This window comes from Phascolarctos cinereus, unplaced genomic scaffold (assembly GCF_003287225.1).
Source record: "Phascolarctos cinereus isolate Bilbo 61053 unplaced genomic scaffold, phaCin_HiC Scaffold_3;HRSCAF=262, whole genome shotgun sequence".
Taxonomy (NCBI): domain Eukaryota; kingdom Metazoa; phylum Chordata; class Mammalia; order Diprotodontia; family Phascolarctidae; genus Phascolarctos; species Phascolarctos cinereus.
Window position 1 is genome coordinate 248608735 of NW_027555736.1, and position 12317 is coordinate 248621051.

Genomic DNA, 12317 nt, shown 5'->3' on the forward strand with positions numbered 1-12317 from the left:
ATTATTTTAAGTTTGAATGAGGAGATTATTTCTAAATATAGCTCCTTTCTCTTCTGTCTCTGTTCGTGTCCCTATCTCATCTTTCCTCCTAGACCATAAACTCTCAGAGCAAGGTTCTAAACCATTTTTGTGTGTCCTGGACCCCACTGGCAGTCTGTTGAAGCCTATAGACCCCTTCTCAGAATAATGTTTTTAAATGCTTAAAATAAAATATTGTACAAAATAGGTTACAAAGGAAACCAATTACATTAAAATAGTTGTGGAATTTTTTATTAGTTCACAGACCTTGGGTTAAGAACCCCTTCTTCCCACCCTCCATTTTGTAAAGAATAGGCATTGTATATTAGGCAGCTGTATTGTAGGTACATCACTGAAATCAGGAAGTTCTGAGTCAAGAAGACCTGAATTCAAATCCAACCTCTGACACTTACTGGCTATTTGACTCTGGGCAAGTCACTTAATTTCTGTCTGCCTCTGTTTCCTCAACTGTAAAATGGAGATGATGATGGCACTCGCCTCCCAGGGTTGTTGTGAGGATCAAATGAGATAATATTTGTAAAACACTTTGCAAATCCTGAAGTGCTACATAAATGCTAGCTATTGTTATTATATATAATATGATTTGATATAACATGTTACATTATAGTATAATATAATATAATATAACATAATGTAATATAACTTAACATAACATAACATAACATAACATACATAGCATAACATAGCATAGCATAACATAGCATAGCATAACAAACATAACATAACATAACATAACATAACATAGCATAGCATAACATAACATAGCATAGCATAGCATAGCATAGCATAGCATAGCATAACATAGCATAGCATAACATAGCATAGCATAGCATAACAAACATAACATAACATAGCATAACATAGCATAACATAACATAGCATAGCATAACAAACATAACATAACATAACATAACATAACACAAACATAACATAACATAACATAACATAACATAACATAACGTAATGTAACATAACATAACATAGCATAGCATAACATAGCATAACAAACATAACATAACATACATAACATAACATAACATAACATAGCATAACATAGCATGGCATAACAAACATAACATAATATGATATAATATAATATATCTTTACATCCTCAGCACTTAGCAGTGTCTTGCTAGAGACCCTTGCTAGAGACATCAAGAGAAACTTGATAATGTCTGAGGAATTAATCTCTCAATTACAGTCTCATCCTCTCCCTGTACTTGTGCCCAAGTACTATACCTACTGTCCACATTTCCCTGGCATCAGCTTGGAAGGATGGTGGTAAAACAAATGCACAATCATATCTGATCTCTACCCTTGGCAGAGTGAAGGGCTAGCTGAGGTCCCTGAGAGGAGTTTCTGTGCTATTTCCAGAAGAAGCAATACTAAGACACTGCTCAAGGTCCTTCTTCATCTATTAAAATGGAGGACGTCAGACTAGGTGACCTCTAATGTTCTGTGGCTACCAACTGCCTCCTAGAGTGCCTGCTTATGAGATACAGAGAACCCAGAGGGAAACGGGAAGGGGGAGAGACTAGAAAAGGGAAGAGGGAAAGAAATGGAGAGGTAAAGAGAGAGAAATTCAGAGGGAGGGCTACAGATCTCCAGGGGGAGGGAGTGTCATTGCCAAGCTCCCTTTCACCCCATTACTGAATATGGCCCTAGGGTTAGCCAGTGGTCTTGGAACTGTCCAGTGGATATGGCCTGGTAGGCCGGAGGGTGGAATACTAAATGCCTCCCAATACCTTCCTCTACAGAAGGCAGAACCTGGACTTTTGCTCACTCCATTCTGCATCTGCCAGTATCCCTTAGTCTCTCCCTCCCCACCCTTGCTGTCCTGCCTCTTTTTCTGTGTTGTCTCCTTCTATTAGAAGGTGAAGTCCCTGAGGGCAGGGACTGTCTTTCTCTTTATTAATTGCATTTCCAGTGCTTAGCTTGGTGCCCTGCACTTATTAGGCACTTAATACACATCAATAAGATTGAATTGGATGGCCCTGGGGTGGTCCAGTGGTAAAAAACAACAAAAATGTCATCCATCATGAGCTATCTGGGCACTGGGGAGGATGCAGGAAAGGACATGCTCTGTACTCTTTTACTATCATAATAAGATCATTTTTTCCACCCTTGCCTCCTCTGTAATCAGGACCCACTCCCTACCCACTCTGGACAGCAACTCTGCCACCCTTGATACATCTCCACCCATAGCTCCAGCTTGGTTCTGAGAGCAGATTTTGCTTTATGAACAAGGAAGGAAGAAGCAGGAGGTCCTGCTGGGCACACACCTATCCCTGGAAGGAGGAAGATGGCATTTCCTGGATACATCCCACACATCCCCTCCCTGCTGTATCTTTAGAATCTAGTTCTGCCCACTGGCACTGCCCCCATTTCTTGAGGCTTTGACATGCCACATCTCTGCAAGAGCCAGGAACCACCAATATGAAACAGAAACTGAGGGGCCACATCCTGTGAGTAAAGCCCTCTGGGACCTGTAGTCTGCCTACTAGGAGGAGTGGCTCCGACAGAGAATCAATTCAACAAACATTTATCTGGCACAGTTTTTATGGTTAAAACTGCATTAAACATAGTAGGATGCTCAAGGAGAGAAAGGTAGTGTGGGCTGCTGGCTAAAGTACTGGGCCTGGGTTCAGATCCTGCCTCTGCCACCTACCAGCTGGGTGGCCCTAGACATTTCACTTAATTTCTCTGAATTTCAGATTCTCTAAGGCTATCTATTAAGTTAGCGACAACTGGATGTCAACTGAGTTAGTGTAGGGAGTTCACTCACTGATAAAATCACAATTCTTTGACTAGTGATAGTTGTGCCAGGCACTGGGGATCAACAGATCAAAAGGTCCATAGCTCCACTTAAGGAGCTCTTAATCTAATTGGGGAAGGAAGGAGGGAAAGAGGGAAGGAAGGAAGGAAAGAGGGAAGGAGAGAAAGAAGGAGGGAGGGAAGGGAAAGAAAGGAGGGAAAGGGAAAAGGATGGGAGGGAAGGGAGGAAGGAAGAAAAGGAGGGAGAGAAGGAGGGAGGAGAGAGGAAGGAAGAAAGACAAGGAAGGAGAGAAGGAAGGAAGGAAAGAAAGGGAGAGTGGGAAGAGAGAGAAAGGAGGGAAAGAGAGAGGAAAGGAACGAGAAGGAAGGAGAAGAAAAGAAAGAAGGATCTCTAGGGAGAAGCAAGACAGAAGAAAAGGTGAGATGGAAGGAAGCATTTATTAAGAGCCAACTGTGCGCCAGGCGCTGAATCAACAAACAGGAGGCCCTGAGAGAAGCAGACTAGGCTTTAAGAAATTTTACCTCAGGCACTTTTACCTCACAGACTCAGGAACTTTCACCCAATGAACTTTTTACCTCACAAACTCTCACTGAAGCACAGCAGACCTCAGTGAGGGCAGATTGAAGGATGCCCAGCTGTTTCTGGAAGTCGCACCTAGTAGTGCTGAGCAGACATGATGCCCAGCTGTGAGTGTGGGTGAATACGGGACTACAGGGAACAAGAATATTTTCAGGACAGTGTGGCTGGGGCTTAGGGGAGAAAGAGAGGAGTCCCTAAGGTTGAGCCCCTATAAGAATTCAGAAAACAAGAGTAAGAAGGATCTGAGTCTTAGGGCACCATTACCCACAACTTGGGATTAAAACTTGATTATAATAATATTAAGCTGCTAAAAATAAAATAAGAGAAATTAAAATTAAAAATAAAAATGAGTTAAGTAAAGGAAAAAGAAACTGACCATTGATAGCTACTTTGGTGTAAAAAGAAGATCTGGGTTCATATTCAGAGGAAGACAGTGAGGTTAAAAAAAGCCGCTCCTACTCTAAAGAGTAACATCAAATGGTCACAAGCACAAAAAGAAATCTTGGAAGAACTTCAAAAGGAATTCAAAAATAAAATAAGAGAGAATGAGGAAAAATTAAGGAAACAAAAGCAATCGAAGAAAATTATGAAAAGAAAGTTAACCAATTGAAAAAGGAGATACAAAATCTTAAGGAAGAAAATAACTCCTTGAAAACTAGAATCAGCAAGTGGAAGTGAATGATGTCATAGGACACTAAGATATAATAAAACTAGAAAAAATAGAAGAGAATATGAATAGAAAAACAACTGACTTGGAGAACAGCTCTAGAGAAGACAATATAAGAATTGTCAGACTACTTGCAAGTTATGATTTAAAAAAAAGAGAGAGAGAATTTGGATACTGTATTACAAGAAATTTTTAAGGAAAATTGTCTTGAAGTTCTAGAACAAGAAGGTAAAGTAAGAATAGAAAGAATCCAGTGATCACCACTTGAAAGAGGTCCTAGGAAGAAAAATTACAGGATTGTTATAGCCAAGTTTCAAAATTCCCAGGTTAAAGAGAAAATATTGCAAGCAACAAGAAAAAAAAAATTAAATACTGCGGGAAAATGGTCAGGATTTCCCAAGACCTAGCAGCTTCTACACTAAAAGACCATGGGATGGGTCTTGGAACATTATATTTCAAGGAGCAAAGGAGCTGGGGTTGTATCCAAGAATAACTTATCCAGCAAAATTGAGTTATCCTGAATGAAAAAAAAAAGATATTTGATGAATTCAAAGACTTTCAGGTATTTGTAACAAAAAGACCAGAACTCAATTGAAAAATTCAATATAAAAGAAGAAGAAATATAAGGAAATCATTAAAAACTAATTATAAGGCACTGATTTTAAAGGTTAGACTGTTTACTTATGCAATCTGAAAATGTTATTAGTATTCTTTAAATTGTTATCATTACTAAAGCAGTTTGAAATAAAGGTCGTGACTGATTTGTGTATGATGAGGCGATTCTAAAAAAATGGGTAGCATAAGGTAAAAAGGAGCAATTATCTCATAAACGTAGGGTGTGAAAGGAAGAATTAATTTAGAGGAAACAGGTGGGGGTGGGGGGCCGGTAATGTTGGAAACTTACTCTCATCTGGGTTGAAGAGAAAACAATGTGTACATCTGAAGAGGCTTAGAAATCTTCCGAACTTCTAGAGAGGTGAGAAAACCGGGGTGGGGGGGGGTTGGGGGGATGGGGAAGGACTTTTAAAAGGGAATACAGAATAAGATTAGAGGACTGGACCCTCTAGGGAGAAGCAAGACAGGATATGCATATTTGGGTGTCATTTGCATAAATACCATGGTTGTTCACTTGGGTCTGACTCTTCCAGACACATACTTGACATAGACACTGGAGTGGTTTTGCCATTTCCTTTTCTTGTGGCTTAAGGCCAGCAGAGGTTAAATGACTTTGCCCAGGAAACACAGTAATTAAGTGTCTGACACCAGATTTAAACTCAGGTCTTCCTAACTGTGTTTTATCCACTGAGCCATCTAGCTGCCTCCATAAAGGTGATAGCTGAAGTCAAAAGAGTAGAAGAGACCAGTAAGGGAGCAAAAATATTGAGAAAAGAGGGGTAAGGGCAGAAACATTGGATTAGGAATTCAAGAGGTCACTAATGTCTCTGCAGATATGGAAAATCTATTTGGGGGAGAGCAAAAGAGGGACAGGGAAAACGTCAAGAGGCTTTGACTTACTGACTAATGTACCTGGCTCCAGGAACAAAGTGTGGAGAGGGTGATGTTTCTCAGTGAGGTATTTATCTCTAACCTAAGACTCAATTAATCTTTAAGGCTCCTGGGAGAAAACTGACTTTATAAAAAAAAATCTCTCTCTCTCTCTCTCTCATTCTGTCTCTATTTCTCTCTCTCTGCCTCTATTTCTCTCTCTCTCTCATTCTCGCTCTATTTTTTTTCTCTCTCTCTCCTGTTATCTATTTATTTTTTTACCATTCTTTTTTTAAATTTTAAGTTCCAAATTCTCTTCCTCCCTCCATCCCCTCCCCCACCCATTGAGAAGGCAAGAAATATCATACCCACTGTGCAAAGGAAGTCAACCACAGTAACATTTGAGTTTGTTATATTCACCTAAACAATGACCTAGCACTTGACTGTGGCCGTGTCCCATCTAAACCTCATTTCTACGTACAAGTACACAGAACTGACTAGCCTTCTTCAGGGACTGAGGGCCAAGCCCAGAAATGAAGGACGGATCAACAGCTATGAAGTCCCATCTGCAGGACTCATCATCCCAGCTCAGATCTCCTCTTAGATAACCACTATTTCCCAGCTCTCAAATGTTACAGGACCTCAGAGAGCACACAAGCCACCCAGGAAAAACCCAGACACCGCACCCAGGCTCCTGACTGCCCTCTCCAGAAAACATAGTAGCCAGATTCACATACACACCAAAGAACATGGAAAGGAAAGCCGAGACACCATAGCTGAGCTGCTCCAAGTTGCTTACCTGCTGTCAACTTCCTTATTCTGATAAGCCCCACTGCAGTCTAGGGTTGGGCCGGTCTGACCAGGGTGCAGAGCAGCACAAGGCAGATTTAAATACCTGCTCCAGCCCTCCTGGGGATGGGTGGAGCTCCCAAAGGTCACTTGTGGTGCACAGCCCCAGTTGAGGTCCTCTGCCCCTCTGCTTGCTACTAACTTGTACTTCACATTCACTCCTCTCCATTGATGTAGCCTATTTAAACTATTTATCTATACCAAATATCTGGGTTAGTTCTTTCACTTTCTCCCTTCCAGTAGATTGTAACATCATTGAAATTCCTTTTGGATCTGAAGGGAACAGATAAATAAAGGGAAACACTTTAAGTATTTCTTAATACTGTTAAGTATTAAATACATAGGAGGCAGCCTGACATGGGGTAGTCAGAAAGCATTTATCAAGCACCTACTAAATGCCAGGCACTCTGCTAAGCACTTTATAAATATTATCTCATTTGACCCTCACAACGGCCTTTCAATGTAGGTACTAGTATTATTCCCATTTTACAGCTGAGGAAACTAAGACAGAGATAGGTTAAGTGACTTGATTAGAGTAACACAGCCAGAAAGTATCTGAAGTTGGATTTGGACTCAGGTCTTCCTGATTCCAGACTCAATGCTCTTTACACACTGCACCACCTAGCTGACTTGGAGTCAAGAAGAACTGGATTTGAATTCTACCTCTCACACTGTGTAACAATACTTGAGTATTATTATTACATAGGTATTATTAATAGTAATATTGTGATGATGATGATAATACCGATTACCTTACGGGGCTATTTTGAATCTCAAATGAGATCGTGTACATAAAGCACTTTGCAAACCCTGAAGGGCTCTCAGAAATGCTAGTTACTATTCTATTCCATGGAATTCATTACCCTCCAGTGCAAACAAACATGCTAGAGATGATTTAAAATTTTTGGATGATAACTCCATCCTCCAAGTATTTTTTTTAGTTGTTTTTTTTTTTTTAGGCAATTGGGGTTAAGTGACTTGCCTAGGGTCATACAGATAGTTAAGTGTCAAGTGTTTGGTCTAAGGCAGATTTGAACTCAGGTCCTCCTGACTTCAGGGCTGGTGCTCTATTCACTGCGCCACCTACCTGCCCCCCATCATCTAAGTATTAAGGAAAAATTAGAAATATTCAGGGTTCCTCCCTGTAGGAAGATTAATCTAGAAATTGTAAGAAAGATGGTTTGGATAAGGAAGGGATTGGCTTCAGAAACATAAATTAGGAAACTATGACAAATGCCTAAGTAACCAAAGAAGAGATGAGGAAATGTGGGGGTTTGGGAGTACTGAAAGGTACATATGGCACTAGGCATGGTTGCAGTGTTGTCTGGTTTTAATTCCGCTTTCCTTTGTTACAAGGTGGGGTGGGATAGTCAGAAATTATTGTAAAAAAGGTATCCATAAAATACTCATTTTAAAACTATCTAGGGAAGAGATAATGTGGGGTTGAGACAGAAGAGTGGCCATGAGAACAGAAAGAAGAAAGCTTTTGCAAGAGATATTACTGCAGGAGAATTGACAGGACCTGGCAACTAATTGGATGTGGGAGGTGAAGACGGGGAAGAGCCAAAGATGACCCGATGTTTGGGGGCTAAGTTACTGAGAAATTCGCACTGCTGTTAATAGAAGCAGAGAAGTTGGAAGGAAGGAAGGACAGGTTTTACGGGGGAAAAGATGAGCTCACTTTTGGACATGTTGAATTTGACATGTTGTTGGGGGGAGATAAATGTTTGTAAGGCAGTTAAGTAGAACTCAGGAGAGAGAACAAGGTAGAATATATGAATAGAGAATATGATAGAGAAAAACCATCAGAATCTCCCACAAAATGCATCTCTCAGAGACTGCAAGACAGACAGAGAGAGAGAAAGAGGAGGGAAAGAGAAGGAGGGAGAAAGGGAGGATGATAGGGAAGAAGGAGGGAGGGAGACAGGGAGAGATGGAGAGATGCCAAGCTGGTAGGATCATTAGTTTGACCTAAAATTGCATTTTTTATGTTTCCAAAACTCCATGGTGGATAGAGTAGTCCCACATACAATGTTGTTGAGTTGTTTTTCGGTTGTGTCCTACTCTTCGTGACCCCATTTGGGGTTTTCTTGGCAAAGATAGTGGTTTCCCATTTCCTTCTCCAGCTCATTTTACAGATGAGGAAACCATGGCAAACAGGGTTAAGTGACTTGCCCATGGTCACATAGCTACTAAGTGTGTGAGGCCAGATTTGGACTCAGGAAGATGAGTTTTCCTGACACCAGGCCCACACTCTCTATCTATCCAGCGTACCATCTAACGGCTCCTACATATACCGTAGATAATCAATAAATGTCAATCTATGATGGTTTAGTACTTTCTTTGCTTATGAGAGCAGGAAGATAAAGGAAGCACAATCAGGCAATACATTTTTTGAATACTTTCTAACTGTATGAAAAGGTGAAAGAAGGCATGAAGGGAGTAAGGTCAAGACGAAAGGTCAAAGCAGGTATAAAAGGATCTGTTTTCTCATGGTTTCTTTGGCTGTAAAGATTCCCTGGCATAATGACATAGCTCCTGCCTGGGTGAAGTGCTGACCTCAGGTTTAGGTTAAGGAATAATAAATGATCACTCTCTTAATTATTACAACATGCTTGCATGTTGAGTAAATATCTAATTATCACACATGGCAAAATCATTTCCCTAAGAGACTTAATCAGCAACTGCTGGTGGGAAATTCTTCTGCCTCAATCCTTGTAGTATGAGTACTGGCTCAGGAGTCAGAACACCTAAGTTCAAATCCTGTCTCTGATGTTTATTGCCTATGTGATGTCAGGCAAATCACTTTATCTCACTGGGACTCAGTTTCCTCCTCTGTAAAATGAGGGATTTGGATTAGGTGACCTCTAGATCTAAGATCTTATTATCTTTCTCTTCCCCTTAGGATTATCTATAGTAAGTTAAGCTATGTAATTGATTCTTTATTATCTGAACTATTACTAAAAACCAAAAAAAAAAATTATCTCTAAGCCCTTAGGGTCTGAGAACTGAGAAACTCAGGGAGTTGTTAGAAAGACTTTTGGCAATAAGCTTACACTGCCCCTTCTCTCCTTTTCCTCTTCCCAAAAACAAAAATTGGGCAGCCACAGAGTAAAAAGAGATCACAGATGATAAACACACAACGGAGAAGATCTTGGCCTATACTGACCTACACCCTCATTTTGGTAGATAAAGAAAGAGACTGAGCCCCAAAGAAACGAAGTGATTTTGCCCAAGGCCACACAGATCGTAAAGTAAACAGAACCAGAATTTGAACCCAAGGATTCTGGCTTCAGATTCAGCCCTACCAACAACAATAACAACAAAAACTATTGCTCAAACAAATTTTATAACTTACAAAAGCTAGGAATGGATTAAGTTCCATTAAAAACACTTTTTCATAATCATAGCTGGCATTTATAGAGCACTTTAAGGTCTGTGAAGTTAACTGCTTTGATCCTCACAACAATTCTGGGAGGTTGGTGATATTATTAACTCCATCCTTACTACAAAATCCGTCAGTATCTCTCCCCGCAAGGCCCAAGGCAATTACTTCTATTTGGTCTTCAGTAAGGCTGGTTCTGAATACAAACACATTTTTAAAAATAAGTTTTGTTGATGTCTTTTATCTTTATGTCACGTCTGGATCTTTGCCCCCATATTCCCCCCAAAATCATATCCTCTTTTTTAACAGAAACAGTTAAACAAAAACTACCAATACAGCAAATGCATCTGACAGTGTATGCAACTTATATTCCCCCCTTACCTCTCTGCTGAAAAGGGAGATATATTTCATCTGTTCTTCAGGACCAAAGCCCATCATTAAAATCACTCAGTTTGGCTTCTTTTTGGTGTTCTCTTCATTTACATTATTGTAGTCATTGTGCATACTTTTTTCTGGATCTGCTTACTTCACTCTGCACCAGTTCATATAAATCTTCCCTAACTCTTTATATTCATCTACATTTCTAACTGCATAATAATATTCTATTACATTCACATGCCACAATTTATTCAGCTATTCCTTGATTGATGGAAACTACGTCGTTTTCAGTTCTCTGTTACAAAAAAAAAAGTGCTGCATGTATTTCATAACTAACAAAAGCTAAGACTGGACAGGTCCAGCTAAAAATACATTTTTCACTGGGGGCACAGTGTCCCTGTCCCTGTTGGTTCCTTCTGGTGGCGTGGTAAGAGGAAATACAAATGTATAATGTTTGGCCCTGTGAGATCTTAGCTGGAGGAGGGAAGGTCTGCATGGAATGAGAAGTAGACTCTCTACTCTGCTCATCATTCTCCTTTTCGGCTGACTGCTCATCCCCCATTCTTCAGACACCTGGCTCTTCCGTTCTACCATATGCTTTTTAGTCTGAGAACCAAGATGACACTAACTCTTTAATATCTCTGCCTTTAGTCTCCCAACTTCCTCGCTCTGTCATCCTGCACTCTCATCAATCCACACCTCCCTTTCCTCTTCCTCCTTCTCCATTCTGTAAAACATGACAAACCCAAATGTCCCCTTTTGGAAATAAATCAGCCCCGTGGATCATGGCCCCTTAACTCCACTCCCTCTTTTTCTCCTACTTCCATCCCAATCCTTTGGCACTCAGGAGGTGGTACACTGTTGATCCTTCACTGAAAGGCTGGACAGCTGCCGTGTTCCCTAATTAGATCTCTGGCTGTCCACCGGGAAAGCAAGGCATGTGTTACTGTAAAGAGGCATTTCACCTGTTCTTCGTCAATAATCTCTCATGCAGATAGTCCATTAGGCAGCAGCTGAGCTGTCCTGATCATCCTTTTCATGTGAGACAGGGCTTGGCTGCTTTTCCCAGTTCTGGTGCTAACTCTGCTGGAAAGGAAAAGGTGGTGGGCTGATTGTTTGCACTAATTCTCCTCTAGCACACAACACAGTAAGATGATAAGAAATCTCTCTATGCTATCTTCCCACTCAGAACCACAAGCCCTTCTGGGCTACCTAACAAATCTACTTGGACCCCTGGTATCCTCAGAAGTAATGCCAAAGGTTCTATCATAGTCTTACCATCACAGGTGAAAAGGCAGAGGGAGCGTGCTAGGAGTTAGCACAGAGCTGTCCACTACGGTAGGCTTCCTAGGGTGCTAAACCTTGAGGGCCATAAGGCCAAGTTAACCAGGAGGTTTCTTACCCCTTGGGCAATGCTATTGTAAGGGCTCTTATAGCATTTAGCATTTCTATACAAAGGCTTGCTAATTAATTTTGCTTAGAACCTTATTTCTAAGGTTTCGTTTCCTGACTTGGCAGAGGCTGCTCTGCTACTGGTTGTGTGTGCAATGTCTAAAGATTCCATTATTCATCTCAGCTGCTTGGGGCGGGGGGAAGAAATATGATATAGTGAAAAGAGCATTTAATTTGGAGTCAAGGAGACAGATTGAGGTCCCAGCTTTGCCAATAATTTTACATGACCTTGGGCCACTATCTTAACCCCTCTGAGCCTCAGTTTCCTTATCTGTAAAATAAAGATGTTGGATTAGATCATCTCTATAGTCTATTCCAGCTTGAGTCTATAAAAACAAATGGCTTGGCCCCCTGTGAAGCATACACAATGGAGGAACTAGGGGTTAGAAATGTTAGATTTTTGGGAAGATGGCTCAGATCTTAATGTGACAGCTGCAGCCAGTTACTGTTGATGTGCAGGTCTCCCTGACTGGTAGACCTCCCTCCACTACCACCAACACCATCTATGACTCCATACTCCCCTCAGGAGCTATAAATACTTTTTTTTTCCACTTGTAGTTCTGATTTCAGCAGCAAGTATATTCTGAAATTTTAATGTGCTTCATTTAACTGGCAGCTGAAGATTGGCCTGACCTATGGTCTGATACTCTTTAGGAGAAGTCAGTCAGAGGGGTGGAAAACTGTTAAGAACAAAATTCTAAAGACAA

General features: G+C 40.7%; 1 protein-coding gene across 12 annotated transcripts in view; it reads right to left on the reverse strand.

Annotated features, from left to right (window-relative positions):
* Window positions 1-12317, reverse strand: part of TMEM229B (transmembrane protein 229B) — a 59601-nt gene that overhangs the window by 14268 nt on the left and 33016 nt on the right. The window contains exon 1 of one of the 12 annotated variants that reach the window (XM_021004736.2): window positions 11124-11611. The exons of 7 other annotated variants lie outside the window; for them this stretch is intronic. The gene's annotated coding sequence lies outside the window, so the exon portion shown is untranslated. 4 more of the 12 variants (XM_078151544.1, XM_021004741.2, XM_021004744.2 and 1 more) reach the window with 4 other exon arrangements.